This window comes from Papio anubis, chromosome 6 (genome assembly GCF_008728515.1).
Source record: "Papio anubis isolate 15944 chromosome 6, Panubis1.0, whole genome shotgun sequence".
NCBI classification, from domain to species: Eukaryota; Metazoa; Chordata; class Mammalia; order Primates; family Cercopithecidae; genus Papio; species Papio anubis.
The window spans coordinates 81165106-81180180 of NC_044981.1; the positions used below are offsets into that span (position 1 = coordinate 81165106).

Below are 15075 nucleotides of genomic sequence, written 5' to 3' on the forward strand. Positions count from 1 at the left end.
CAGAAGAGCTTTGCCTAGGTTTTCTTCTTGTATTTTTATAGTTTTTGTAATTATATTTAAGACTTTAATCCATCTTGAGTTAATTTTTGTAAATAATGAGAGATACGAGTCTAATTTCATTTTCTGCATATGGCAATACCATTTTGACAGCACTATTTATTAAAATTAAAGAGGCTATCCTTTTCATAATGTATGTTCTTGTCAGCTTCGTGAAGGGTCCGTTAGCTATAAATATGTGACTTTATTTCTGGGTTCTTTATTCTGTTCCAGTGATCTGTGTGTCTCTTTTTATACCTACATCATGTTGTTTTGGTTACTATGGCCTTGTAATATAATTTGAAGTGAGGTATTGTGATGCCTCCAGCTTTGTTCTTGCTTAGGATTGCTTTGGCTATTTGGGTTCTTTTTGTGTTCCATATACATTTTAAGATGTTTTTTTCTAATTATGTGATAAATGAGGTTGATGTTTTAATAGGAATGCATTTAGTCTGTAGATTGCTTTGGGCAGTATGGTCATTTTAATAATATTAGTTCTTTCAATTAATTAACATGGGATATTTTCCCACTTTTGTCATCTACAATTTATTTCATCAGTATTTTGTAGTTTTCCTTGTAGAGATCTTTTGCCTCTTTGATTAAATATATTCCTAGTTTTTCCTGTATTTATGTAAATGGGGTTGCCTTCTCAATTTCATTATTGGCTAGGTTATTATTGGTGCATAAAAACACTACTTATTTTTGTACATTAATTTTTTATCCTGAAACTACTGAATTCATTCATCAAGTCCAAAAGTTTTTTGGTGGAGTCCTTAGATGTTTCAAGCTATAAGATTATATAATCGGCGAACAGGGATAATTTGACTTCCTAATTTCCAATTTGGGTGCCTTTTATTTCTTTCTTTTGCCTAATTGCTTATCTAAGTACTTCCAGTACTATGTTGAGTAAGAGTGGGTGTCCTTGTCTTGTTCCAGTTCTTAGAGAAAATGCCTTCAACTTTCTCTCTTTCAGTATGATGTTAGCTGTGGTTTTGTGATATATAGCCTTTAATATCTTGAGGTATGTTCATTCTATTCCTAGTTTGTTGAGGGTATTTATTATAAATGTATGTTGAGTTTTATCATATGCTTTTTATGCATCTATTGAGATGATCATATTGAGATGTATTACATTTGTTTATTTGCATATGTATAACTATCCTTGCATCCATAATATAAAACCCACTTGATTGTAGTGTATTATCTTCTTCATGTGCTATTGGATTTAGTTTGCTAGTATTTTGTTGAATATTTATGCATCTATATTTATCAGGGATATTGGTCTGGAGTTTTTTTTTTTTTTTGTGCTGTTGTTGTGTCCTTGTCTGGTTTTGGCATAGGTATCAATTGTAATGTCTCCTTTTTCGTCTCTGGTTTTATTTATTTGGGTCTTCTCTCCTCTTTTCTTGGGTAGTCTTTGCTTATTCTTTCTTCCTCTTTTTTATTTTTTGTCTCACTTCATTTTTTTTCGAAAGATCTGTTTTTTTTTTTTTTGGAATCAACCTAAATTCTCATCAATAGTAGACTGGATAAAGAAAATGTGGTACATTCTCCACTCCTTCTAGGATCTCTGCCTGGTTCGGCCCACCTGCCTCCACTCCTGCATCCACCATGTCCGTCAGGGTGACCCAGAAGTCCTACAAAGTGTCCACCTCTGGCCCCCGGGCCTTCAGCAGCGGCTCCTACACGAGTGGGCCCAGTGCCCTCATCAGCTCCTCGAGCTTCTCCCGAGTGGGAGGCAGCAGCTTTCGGGGTGGCCTGGGCAGCGGCTATGGTGGGGCCAGCGGCATGGGAGGCATCACTGCAGTCACAGTCAACCAGAGCCTGCTGAGCCCCCTTAACCTGGAGGTGGACCCCAACATCCAGGCCGTGCGCACCCAGGAGAAGGATCAGATCAAGACCCTCAACAACAAGTTTGCCTCCTTCATCGACAAGGTACGGTTCCTGGAGCAGCCGAACAAGATGCTGGAGACCAGGTGGAGCCTCCTGCAGCAGCAGAAGGCGGCTCGGAGCAACATGGACAACATGTTCGAGAGTTACATCAACAACTTCAGGCGGCAGCTGGAGACTCTGGGCCAGGAGAAGCTGAAGCTGGAGGCGGAGCTTGGCAACATGCACGGGCTGGTGGAGAACTTCAAGAACAAGAATGAGGATGAGATCAATAAGCGTACAGAGATGGAGAATGAATTTGTTCTCATCAAGAAGGATGTGGATGAAGCTTACATGAACAAGGTAGAGATGGAGTCTCGCCTGGAAGGGCTGACTGATGAGATCAACTTCCTCAGGCACCTGTATGAAGAGGAGATCCGGGAGCTGCAGTCCCAGATCTGGGACACATCTGTGGTGCTGTCCATGGACAACAGCTGCTCCCTGCACATTGACAGCATCATTGCTGAGGTCAAGGCACAGTACAAGAAGATCGCCAACCGCAGCCGGGCTGAGGCTGAGAGCATGTACCAGATCAAGTATGAGGAGCTGCAGAGTCTGGCTGCGAAGCACGGGGATGACCTGCGGTGCACCAAAACTGAGATCTCCGAGATGAACCGGAACATCAGCCGGCTCCAGGCTGAGATTGAGGGCCTCAAAGGCCAGAGGGCTTCCCTGGAGGCGGCTATTGCAGATGCTGAGCAGCGTAGAGAGCTGGCCATTAAGGATGCCAACGCCAAGTTGTCCGAGCTGGAGGCCGCCCTGCAGCGGGCCAAGCAAGACATGGCACGGCAGCTGCGTGAGTACCAGGAGCTGGTGAATGTCAAGCTGGCCCTGTACATCGAGATCGCCACCTACAGGAAGCTGCTGGAGGGAGAGGAGAGCCGGCTGGAGTCTGGGATGCAGAACATGAGTCTTCATATGAAGACCACCAGCGGCTATGCAGGTGGTCTGAGCTCCGCCTATGGGGGCCTCACAAGCCCGGGCCTCAGCTACGGCCTGGGCTCCAACTTTGGCTCTGGTGTGGGCTCCAGCTCCTTCAGACGCACCAGCTCCTCCAGGGCCATGGTTGTGAAGAAGATCGAGACACGCAATGGGAAGCTTGTGTCCGAGTCCTCTGACCTCCTGCCCAAGTGAACAGCTGCGGCACCCCCTCCCAGCCTACCCCTCCTGTGCTGCCCCAGAGCCTGGGAGGGAGACCGCTATGTAGGGTACCACTGGGAACAGGAGACCCACCTGAGGGCCCTCAGCCCACCCACAGGGGAGTTTACTACGTGGGTCTCCCCTTGCCCATGCCTCCAGCTATAAAACAATTCAATTGCTTCTTTTTTTGGTCCAAAATAAAACCTCAGCTAGCTCTGCCAAAAAAAAAAAAAAAAAAAAAAAAAAGAAATTGTGGTACATATATACCACAGAATACGATGCATTTACAAAAAGGAATAAAATCATGTTCTTTGCAGCAACATGGATAAAGCTGGAGGCCATTATCCTAAGCAAACTAACACAGGAACAGGAAACAAAATACTGCATGTTCTCACTTTTATAAGTGGGATAAATATTGAGTACACATGGGCATGAAGAAGGGAACAAAAGACACAGGTCTACTTGAGGGTTAAGAGTGGGAGGGGAGTGAAGATTTAAAAAGCTACCTATTGTGTACTATATCTCTTACCTGGGTGACAAAATAATCCATACACCAAATGCCTATGACATGTGATTTACTTATATGATAAACCTGTACATGTATCCCTAAATCTAAAATAAAAGTTTTTTTTTTTAAAAAGATCTACCTTTAACTTCTGAAAATGTTTTTTTCTGTTTGATCTAGCCTATATCGTTAAAGCTTTTTAAATAATGTATTTGCTATTTCCTTCAATGAGTTTTTCAGTTCCACAGGTTTTGTTTGGTTCTTTAAAAAAAAATCTGCCTCCTTGGTAAATTTCTTGTTCACTTCCTGGACTGATTTTCTGAGTTCTTTGTTCTTCAGATTTGTCTTGCATCTCAGTGAACTTCTTTAAAATCAATATTTTGAATTATTAACAAAAAAAGAAAAATATTTTGAATTCTTTATGTGGCATACTGAGGATTTCTTTTGGGTTAGGATATAGTGCTGAGGAATTATTGTGTTTCTTTGAAGGTGTTATATCACCTTGCTTTTGCATGTTTCCTGTTTTTTTTTTTTAACATTGATTTTTGTACATTTGGAGCAAGAGTAGCTTCTTCTTATTTTTGAATTTACTTTCTTTTTGGGAAGGGGACTGTTTTCTTAAACTTGTGACTATAGGGACATGGTCAGTGCTTTCTGCAATCTGCTTTTCCATTTTTTTGGTGGAAGCCTTTGATTTTGCTTCTGAGTGCATACAGTGGTGAAGATTCTGTATGATTTCTTAGGCTATAAATTGTGTTAGTCCAATCTGTGTTTTCCTTTATGTATTACAGTTTAGTTGTTTGTGGGGCTGTGGTAAAGTTGTTGGGGACTGGAATGCTAGATGTGTCCATCTTCAGGTTTTAGGGGTAGGAGTGTTGGGCTAACATGTTTATCCTTACTACCTAGAGTAGCATACGCTGGCATGTGTGTTTGCAATTCAGGCAGGCTGTGATTGGGCCTCTTTGTGACTTTCTCTGATGTCAGTTGTTAGCAGTATATGAGATGGGACAGCAAAAAATCAACCGTAGGCTTCTGAGCAGCCTGTTCACAGGCAATGGCAGTAGCAGAGATTGTGATGTGTTCCTCAAAGTCTTGAGTGCTGTGCATTTGTGTTAGCAGTGATTGCAGTGGACTGTATAAGCTGACCTCCAGACCAGTAGATGGCACTTTCAGGCAAGATCCAGCTGTGGTGGTATTGGTATAATGTTTATGCTCATTTTTGTTCCTCAGGCAAAGTGCTTGGGCATCCCAGGTGGTAAATTGTGTTGTAGAACATCCAGAAGCCTGGATTCCATGATCTGTCTTGTGAGGAGCATGGCAAGGTTTGGCAATACAGTGGGCAATGTTGGGCTCAGGACCCCCAATAGTGAGTGTATACATCAGCCTTGATGAAATGCTTGGGTGAGGGACCATAGCTGCTGTACTGAGGTCTTAGCATGGGGAGGAGGGCGTGGTCCCAGCAGCCAAATCTTTGATTGGCAGAAGTGGGACTTGTGTCACCCTCATACCTTAGTCCTGGTGAATTTCCCTTCCCCATACTGGTTGTCTCAGCCAACACAGCTATTCAGTTAATCCCAGCAGTTTGCACCATATGAGCTGCTGCCCAGCCCAAAACCAAGCCTATGCAGAGACTGTCCTCCTGCACAGGTCCCAGGGGGTGAGGTGCCTGGTTCCAGCACCAGTAGCTGGAGCCCACACCATGTTCCCTTTTCAGACCTTGTTGTGGGATCCCAACTCGCACTCAAGCCACAGTTCTGCAAATGCTTCCAGAGATTTTTTTTTTTTTTTTTTTAAGCAGCTAACAGTGATACCACTGACTTTCAGGATCCCAGGACCATGTGCAATTTGTGAAGAGCTAGGATCAGGAATGACATCTTACAGTAGCTGATTAGGTCTCAAAAAGGCATGTGACATTTCCTGTGCAGTTTTCTCTTGTAGTCTCCCTTCTGCTTCCTAACTTAGATTCAGGGACTGGGTGAGTCAAGGTACTCTCCTGAGGCCGAGGCAGGTGGATCATGAGGTCAGGAGATCGAGACCATCCTGGCTAACATGGTGAAACCCCATCTCTACTAAAAATACAAAAAAAAAAAAAATTAGCTGGGCGTGGTGGTGGGTGCCTGCAGTCCCAGCTACTTGGGAGGCTGAGGCAGGAGAATGGCGTGAACCCTGGAGGCGGAGTTTGCAGTGAGCCGAGATCACGCCACTGCACTCCAGCCTGGGCCACTGAGCAAGACTGTCTCAAAAAACAAAACAAAACAAAAATAAATAAATAAATAAATAAATAAATAAATAAATAAACAAATGGTAATTAATGGATTACTTTGGCAATGAAATATATACATTTGTACATAATTCTAAAGATACTAAGGGATTCTATAGGAAGAGTGATATTCTCTTCTATTTTTGTGTTCTAGCTACCAGTTCCCTTCCTATGAGGTAACCATTGATATCAGTTTTTTATCTTTCTAGAGATGTTCTAAGCATATAAGGGCAGCTATGTATTTCTCTCCATTTTAAAAAAGTTATTGATTGAATGTGATAACCAGTGTTCTGCACCTTTCTTTTAAACAAAATTTTAATATGGTAGTATATTTTGGAGATTGTTTTGCTTAGGTGAAAAGGTATAAATAGATGAAAAATTGTATAGAGCTGCCATATCTTTTCTCCAAGTTTTTAATTTTTTTCTTTTTATGCTTATTTTTGCTTTGTTTATTTTGAAACCATCTCAAACTTACAGAAAAGTTGCAAGTACAGTTCAAATGCCCTTTTTCTTCTGACCCATTTGAGAATAAGTTTACAATCTACTGCTGCATCATCACCCATGGATACTTTAGGATATATTTTCTACATACAAGGGCACATAACCACAATACAACCATCAAAATCAGAAAATTGCATTAATATTCAACCACTGTGTAATGGCTGCAAACTATTCCATGGTTAAGTATTTGTCACGTTGTTCCAAAATACCAGTCTATCATTGATGGCAATAAGAGTCTGGTTCCAGAGTCTGCACTATTGTACATATTGCTTGTCAATATCCTATGTGTGCATGTCTCCGTCATGTGGAACAGTTCTTCAATTTTTCTTTGATTTTCATGACCTTTACATGTTTTGAAGGTTATGCAAGAGTTATTTCATAGATTCCCCCTCAATATGGGATATTGGTCTGATGAGTCTCATGATTAGATTCAGGTTATGTATTTTTGGCAAGGATATCCCACCAAGCAATGCTAAAAGTGTTCCTATTTCTCTTCTTCCTCTTCATCTTCTTTTCTCTCCTTGACTTTTTAATGATCTCATTGTGGTTTTGATTTGCATTTCTCTAATGACCAGTGATGATGAGCTTTTTTTCATGTTTGTTGGCTGTATAAATGTATTCTTTTGAGAAGTGACAGCTCATATCCTTTGCCCACTTTTTGAATGGGGTTGTTTGTTATTTTCTTGTAAATTTGTTTTAAGTTCTTTGTAGATTCTGGCTATTAGCCCTTTATCAGATGGATAGATTGCAAAAATTTTCTCCCATTCTGTAGGTTGTCTGTTCACTCTGATGATAGTTTCTTTAGCTGTGCAGAAGCCCTTTAACTTAATTAGATCCTATTTGTCAATTTTGGATTTTGTTGACATTGCTTTTGGTGTTTCAGTCATGAAGTCTTTGCTCATGCCTGTGCCCTGAATGTTATTGCCTAGGTTTCTTGTAGGGTTTTTATGGTTTTAGTTCTTACATTCAAATCTTTAATCCATCTTGAGTTAATTTTTGTATAAGGTGTAAAGAAGTTGTCCAGTTTCAGTTTCCTGCATATGGCTATCCAGTTTTCCTAGCACCATTTATTAAACAGGGAATCATTTCCCCATTGCTTGTTTTTGTCATGTTTGTCAAAGATCAGATGCTTTTAGTTGTGTGTTATTATTTCTGAGGTATCTGTTCTGTTCCATTGGTCTATATATCTGTTTTAGTACCAGTACTATGCCGTTTTGGTTACCATAACTTTGTAGTATAGTTTGAAGTCAGGTAGCATGATGCCTCCAGCTTTGTTCTTTTTGCTTAGGATTGTATTGGCTATGTGGGCTCTTTTTTGGTTCCATATGAACTTTAAAGTAATTTCTTCTAATTCTGTGAAGAAAGTCAATGGTAGCTTGATAGGGATAGCATTGAATCTATAAATTACTTTGGACAGCATGGTCGTTTTTATGATATTGATTCTTCCTATCCATGAGCATGGAATGCTTTTCCATTTGTTTGTGTCCTCTCTTATTTCCTTGAGAGGTGGTTTATAGTTATACTTGAAGAGGTCCTTCACATCCCTTGTAAGTTGTATTCCTAGGTATTTTATTCTCTTTGCTGCGATTGTGAATGGGAGTTCACTTATGATTTGGCTGTCTGTCTATTACTGGTGTATAGGAAGGCTTGTAATTTTTGCACATTGATTTTTGTATCCTGAGACCGCTGAAATTACTTATCAGCTTAAGGAGATTTTGGGCTGAGATGATGGGGTTTTCAAAATGTACAATCATGTCATCTGTAAACACAGACAATTTGACTTCCTCTCTATTTGAATACTCTTTATTTCTTCCTCTTGCCTGTTTGCTTTGACCAGAACTTCCAATACTATGTTGAATAGGAGTGTTGAGGGAGGGCATCCTTGTGTTGTGCTGGTTTTCAAAGGGAATGCTTCCAGTTTTTGTCCATTCAGTATGATATTGGCTGTGGGTTTGTTATAAATAACTCTTATTATTTTGAGATATGTTCCATCAATACCTTGTTTATTGAGAGTTTTTAGCATGAAGAGGTGTTAAATTTAATTGAAGGCCTTTTCTGCATCTATTGAGATAATCAGGTGGTTTTTGTAATTCGTTCTGTTTATGTGATGGATTACATTTATTGATTTGTGTATGCTGAACCAGGCTTGCATCCCAGGGATGAAGCTGACTTGATCATGGTGGATAAGCTTTTTGATGTGCTGCTGGATATGGTTTGCCAGTATTTTATTGAGGATTTTCGCATTGATGTTCATCAGGGATATTGGCCTGAACTTTTCTTTGTTTTTTGTGTCTCTGCCAGATTTTGGTATCAGAATGATGCTGGCCTCATAAAATGAGTTAGGGAGGAGTTCTTGTTTTTCTGTGGGTTGGAATAGTTTCAGGAGGAATGGTACCAGCGCCTCTTTGTACTGCTGGTAGAATTCAGCTGTGAATCCATCTGGTACTGGGCTTTTTTGATTGGTAGAGTATTAATTAACTTCTTCAATGTCAGAATTTTTTAGTGGTCTATTCAGGAATTTGACTTCTTTCTGGTTTAGTCTTGGTAGGGTATATGTGTCCAGGAATTTATCCATTTCTTTTAAATTTTCTAGTGTAGATGCTTAGAGGTGTTTATGGTATTCTCTGATAATAATTTGTGTTTCTGTGGGATCAGTGGTGGTATCCTCTTTATCATTTTTTAGTGTGTCTCTTTGATTCTTCTCTCTTTTCTTTTTTATTAGTTTGACTTGTGGTCTATCTATTTTGTTGATCTTTTCAAAAAACCAGCTCCTGGGTTCATTGATTTTTTTGAAGGGTTTTTTGTGTCTCTATCTCCTTCATTTCTGCTCTGATCTTAGATATTTCTTGTCTTCTGCTAGCTTTTGAATTTGTTTGCTCTTGCCTCTCTAGTTCTTTTAATTGTGATGTTAGGGTGTCAATTTTAGATCTTTTCTGCTTTCTTTTGTGGGCATTTAGTGCTGTAAATTTTACTCTACACACTGCTTTAGCTGTGTCCCAGAGATTCTGGTACATTTTGTCTGTGTTCTCATTGGTTTTAAAGAACTTATTTATTTCTGCCTTAATTTCGTTATTTACCTGGTGGTCATTCAGGAGCAGGTTGTTCAGTTTCCATGTAGGTGTGCAGTTTTGAGTGAGTTTCTTAATCCTGAGTTCTAATTTGATTGCATTGTTATCTGAGAGACTGCTATGATTTCCATTCTTTTGCATTTGCTGAGGAGTTGTTTCCTTTTTATTACGTGGTCAATTTTAGAATAAGTGCGATGTGGTGCTGAGAAGAATGCATATTCTGTTGAATTCGGTTGGAGAGTTCTGTAGATTTCTATTAGGTCTGCTTGGTCCAGAGCTGAGTTCAAGTCCTGTATATCCTTGTTAATTTTCTGTCTCTTTGATATGTCTAATATAGACAGTGGGGTGTTAAAGTCTTTCACCATTATTGTGTGAGTGTGTAAATCTCTTTGTAGGTCTCTAAGAACTTGCTTTATGAATCTGGGTGCTCCTGCATTGGGTGCACATATTTTTAGAATAGTTAGCTCTTCTTGTTGGATTGATCTCTCTACCATTATGTAATGACCTTCTTTGTCTTTTTTGATCTTTGTTAGTTTAAAGTCTGTTTTTATCAGAGACTAGGATTGTAACCCCTGCTTTTTTTTGCTTTTTATTTGCTTGGTAAATATTCCTCCATTTCTTTATTTTGAGCCTATGTGCATCTTTGCACGTGAAATGGGCATCCTGAATACAGGACTGATGGGTCTTGACTCTTTATCCAATTTTCCAGTCTGTGTCTTTTAGTTGAGGCACTTAGCACATTTATATTTAAGGTTAATATTGTTATATGTGAATTTGATCCTGTCATTATGATGCTAGCTGGTTATTTTGCCTGTTAGTTAATGCAGTTTCTTCATAGTGTCGATGGTCTTTACAATTTGATATGTTTACCAGGGGCTGGTACCTGTTTTTCTTTTAGTGCTTCCTTCAGGAGCTCTTGTATGGCAGGCCTGGTTGTGACAAAATCTCTCAGCATTTGCTTATCTGTAAAGGATTTTATTTCTCCTTCACTTATGAAGCTTTGCTTGTCTGGACATGAAATTCTGGCTTGAAAATTCTTTTCTTTAAAGATATTGAATATTGGCCCCCACTGTGTTCTGGCTTGTAGCATTTCTGCAGAGATCCCCTGTTAAGTTTGATGGGCTTCCCTTTGTGGGTAACCCAACCTTTCTCTCTGGCTGCCCTTAACATTATTTTCTTCATTTCAACCTTTGTGAATCTGATGATTATGTGTCTTGGGGTTGCTCGTCTTGAGGAGTATCTTTGTGGTGTTCTCTGTATTTCCTGAATTTGAATGTTGGCCTGCCTTGCTAGGTTGGAGTTCTCCTGGATAATACCTTGAAGTGTGCTTTCCAACTTGGTTTCCTTCTTTCCGTCACTTTCAGGTACACCAATCAAATGTAGGTTTAGTCTTGTCACATCATTCCGTATTTCTTGGAGGCTTTGTTCGTTCCTTTTTATTCTTTTTTCCCCAATCTTGTCTTCATGCTTTATTTCCTTAAGTTGATCTTCAATCTCTGATATCATGTTTTTTTTTTTGCTTGATTGATTCAGCTATTGATACTTGTGTTTGCTTCACGAAGTTCTCATGCTGTGTTTTTCGTTTCCATCAGGTCATTTATGTTAGTCTGTAAAGTGGGTGTTCCAGTTAGCAATTCCTGTAACCTTTTCCAAGGTTTTCAGCTTCCTTGCATTGGGTTAGAATATGCTTCTTTAACTTGGAAGAATTTGTTATTTCCCACCTTCTGAAGCCTACTTTTTTTTCAATTCATCAAACTCGTTCCCTGTCCAGTTTTGTTTCCTTGTTGGCGAGGAGTTGTGATCCTTTGGAAGAGAAGAGGCAATCTGATTTTTGAAAATTTCAGTCCTTTTGCGCTGGGTTTTCCTCATCTTCGTGGATTTATCTACCTTTGGTCTTTGATGTTGCTGACTTTTGGATGGGGTTTCTGTGTGGACATCCTCTTTGTTGATGTTGATACTATCCTTTTCTGTTTTTTAGTTTTTCTTCTAACAGTCAGGCCCCTCTGCTGCATGTCTGCTGTAGTTTGCTGGAGGTCCACTCCAGATCCTGTTTGCCTGGATATAACCGGCAGAGGCTACAGAACAGCAAAGCTTTCTGACCATTTTTTCCTCTGAAAGCTTTGTACCTAGAGGGGCAACCGCCAGATGCCAGCTGGAGCTCTCCTGTATGAGGTGTCTGTCTACCCCTCTTTGGAGGTGTCTCCCAGTCAGGAAGCAGAGAGGTCAGGGACCTACTTGAGGAGGCAGTCTGTCCCCTGGCAGAGCTTGAGGACTGTGCTGAGAGCTCCACGGTTCTCTTCAGAGCCAGCAGGTAGGGACATTTAAGTCTGCTGAAGCTGCACCCACATTCACCCTTTCCCCAAGGTGTTCATTCCCAGAGAGATGGGAGTTTGATCTATAAGCCTTTGACTGGGGCTGCCGCCATTTTTTTCAGAGATGCCCTGCCCAGAGACGAGCAATCTAGAGAGGCAGTCTGGCTACAGCATCTTTGCCAAGCTGCGGTGGGCTCTGCCCAGTTAGAACTTCCGGGAGTCTTTGTTTACACTGTGAGAGGAAAAAATTTCTACTGAAGCCTCATTAATGGTGGATGCCCCTCTCCACGCCAAGCTTGAGTATCCCAGGTCAACTTCAGACTGCTGTGCTGGCAGTGGGAGTTTCAAGCCAGTGGATCCCATGAGGCTGGGATCCGCTTAGCTAGACCACGTGGCTCCCTGGCTTCAGCCCCCTTTCCAGGGGAGTGAACAGTTCTGTCTCACTGGTGTTCTCGGTGCTACTGGGATACGAAAAAAACTCCTGCAGCTAGCTTGGTGTCTGTTCATATGGCCACCCAATTTTGTACTTGAAACCCTGGGCCCTGGTGGAATAGCATCAACATCAACAAAGGCACCCGAGGGAATCTTCTGGTCTGTGGGTTGTGAAGATCATGAGAAAATTGTAGTATCTGGGCCAGAGTGCACCATTCCTCATGGCATAGTCCCTCACAGCTTCCCTTGGCTAAGGGAGGGGGTTCCCTGACCCCTTGTGATTCCTGGGTGAGGCGACACCCCACCCTGCTTCTGCTCACCCTCTGTGGGCTGCACCCATTGTCTAACTAGTCCCAATGAGATGAGCTGGGTTCCTCAGTTGGAAATGCAGAAGTCACTGGCTTTCTGCATTGATCTCACTGGGAGCTGCAGACCAGAGCTGTTCCTATTCAGCCATCTTGCCAGCCACATCTGTTTCCAAGTTTTTATTGTGGTAAAATATGTATTACATAGCATGTATTTTGTTAATCATTTTAAGTGTACATTCAGTGGTATTAAGTATATTCACATTTTTGTACAACCTTCATCACCATGATCCATTTCCAGAATGCTTTTCATCTTACAAAACTAAAACAATGCATTTATTTAACAATAACTCCCCATTTACCCTTCCCCCAGGTCATGGCTGTTGCAGTAAACTGAGGAACGGAGAGACCAATACAGAGTACAGGAGGATTTGTTTATTTTAGGTACGCTCCAGCTCAGAGGATTCACATCCAAAAGCTGAGCCCTGAACAAAGACAGAGTTGGGTTTTTATAAGCGGCATTGCAGAAGCAAAATAAAAGCAGTTAATCATACAGTAATAGGTCACATAATCTATAGCATAACATAATTTGTGACCTCGCCTGTGGCCTTGTAGCTGCATTAAAAGAAAAACAAGAACTGGCTAAATACAGACATCTGTGAAACACAATCATGCTAATCATGCTTAAGAAGCCTGGGAAAAGAGTAACAGTAAAAGAACCTTTCTCTTTATTTTCTTTCAACCTTACTCTGGAAGGGAGGAGTGTGTCTGCAGCCTATTTTTTTGGCCTTGGCTATTCGGACAGCATTTTCTTCTAACTGTCCTTGAAGTGAGCTGCTAGGCAGAGGAAAGCTTGTTCTTTTCTTTTTAACCTTTGCCTTGCCACATTCTGGGCCTTAGCTTTTACTTTTCCTGGAGTGAATAAATGCAGTACTTATTATTATTATTTTAAATTTCTGCCTCAGTTTTTCCCCTTTTGATGCCTTTTATAAAAGAAGTTTAATAAAAGGCATCACTATTACTTAGTTCTGCCTGAAGAGACAAGTTTTCTTCTTTAGACAGAGGTGGATATTTACACAGAGCCATTAGCTGAGAGGTAGTTTGCCTAGCTACTATTGCCTCTATAGTTGATTGAATGCTTCTAACAAGGAGAGGTAAGAGACAATGGAGTATTAGGCAACTTCCTAGCATGGCCAGAACCACTCCTATTAAAGTATTGAACCTTCTGAAAAATGAAAACTGGCCTCCAAAGAGAGAATCTGGGGACCACCTTTTCCAGGTTTGAACTGGAACATGGGCTAATTCTCTCATTCTTGCAGTTATTTCCGTAATTGCTTTTCCATTGTCATTGATTTCCAGACAACAATTAGTGAGACTGAACTTTCCACATACTCCTCCTTCCTGGGCTAGGAGGTAGTCTGTTCTGATAGATAACATTTCTCATTTTTGTGGTTCGCTGGGCCAGTAAATCTAATGCATTTGCTGTTTCATTAGTGATGATTTCAAGTACTGCCTGCAACCTTATGATGTGGTGAAGCATGTAAATAGGAGCGCGGTATCCCTATGACCCAACTTGTGCCCAGGTAGCTGGCCCATAGTATTGAATTATTTTTTCAGGGGGCTCATCTGTGTCTTTTTAATCTCCTATTTTTATATCTCTCTTTATGTCTGCATCTCTTTTGTTTCTTCTTCTAAGTTCATCATACACAGGATACCCTAAAGTTTTTCTCTGTTGCAGTGGCAGTAGGAAGAAAGATGGTCTAATTGTTCTAAGCACACAGGCACCTGCCCATTTAATTGGCAACGGTCTATATGCCCATAGCCCACAGATCCAATAAAGACCGGGGGGTACTTGCCAAGTATTTGGAGCTTAAAGTTGATACCAAGTGTGGTTTAGAGAAGAGAAACAGGAGAATGGATTTGGATGAGGTACTTTGTAGTCATCTCTGCCCTGCCACAAAGTTTTCCTTAATGTTTCATTATGATACTGCTGTCCTAAGCAGTTTAGTTCTCCTATTGGGTCTGTAAAAGCCTTTCCCCAGTGAGCAACACAGTATCTCCTAATAATAGAAGTTTTTAAGAGCCAGACGCTTAACTTGTGGGCATCTATTTGGGGAAAGAGTCAGTTAGAGTAAAGTTATCTTGAGACATTAACTTTTTTGCTTCCCAAGGTCATTGGTCTCCTATGTTAGTACTTCCACAAACATAACATGAGGAAATTCCCAGGCTGCCAGCAATGTTTTCAGGCAGCTGAGCAAATAGGTTTTTGGCTAAAGGAGGAGGCTTTGGTAACTTCTGGTTTATATGCTCAAAGAATGACTTAAAGACTCGGAATTGTTGCTGGGCTGACTGCTTGGTTCGAGTCCTCTTTAGAATATACAAAGTTATTTTAGCTTTTCGACCGTAGCTTTGTAAAGCCATGAAGTAACCTGTAGTCCATATAGGTAGATCTGGCTTTAAGATGGTAAGATTTACAGTATTGCAAGTGCTTGTCTTACAATCCGGTTTTGCTGGTACTTTGATGAGCAAGATTGGCTTTGGCTTTGGTGATGGTGTGTCAGTGAACTGCGTTGTGCAGTTCTGGTAA

At 40.8% G+C, this 15075-nt stretch overlaps 1 pseudogene across 1 annotated transcript; it reads left to right on the forward strand.

The window, feature by feature from the left end:
• The first annotated feature begins 1532 nt into the window (after positions 1–1532).
• On the forward strand, positions 1533–3355 carry LOC101020189 (annotated as a pseudogene). Its single transcript, XR_646202.4, has one exon. The product of XR_646202.4 is annotated as a keratin, type II cytoskeletal 8 pseudogene (transcript).
• The last annotated feature ends 11720 nt before the right edge of the window (positions 3356–15075 follow it).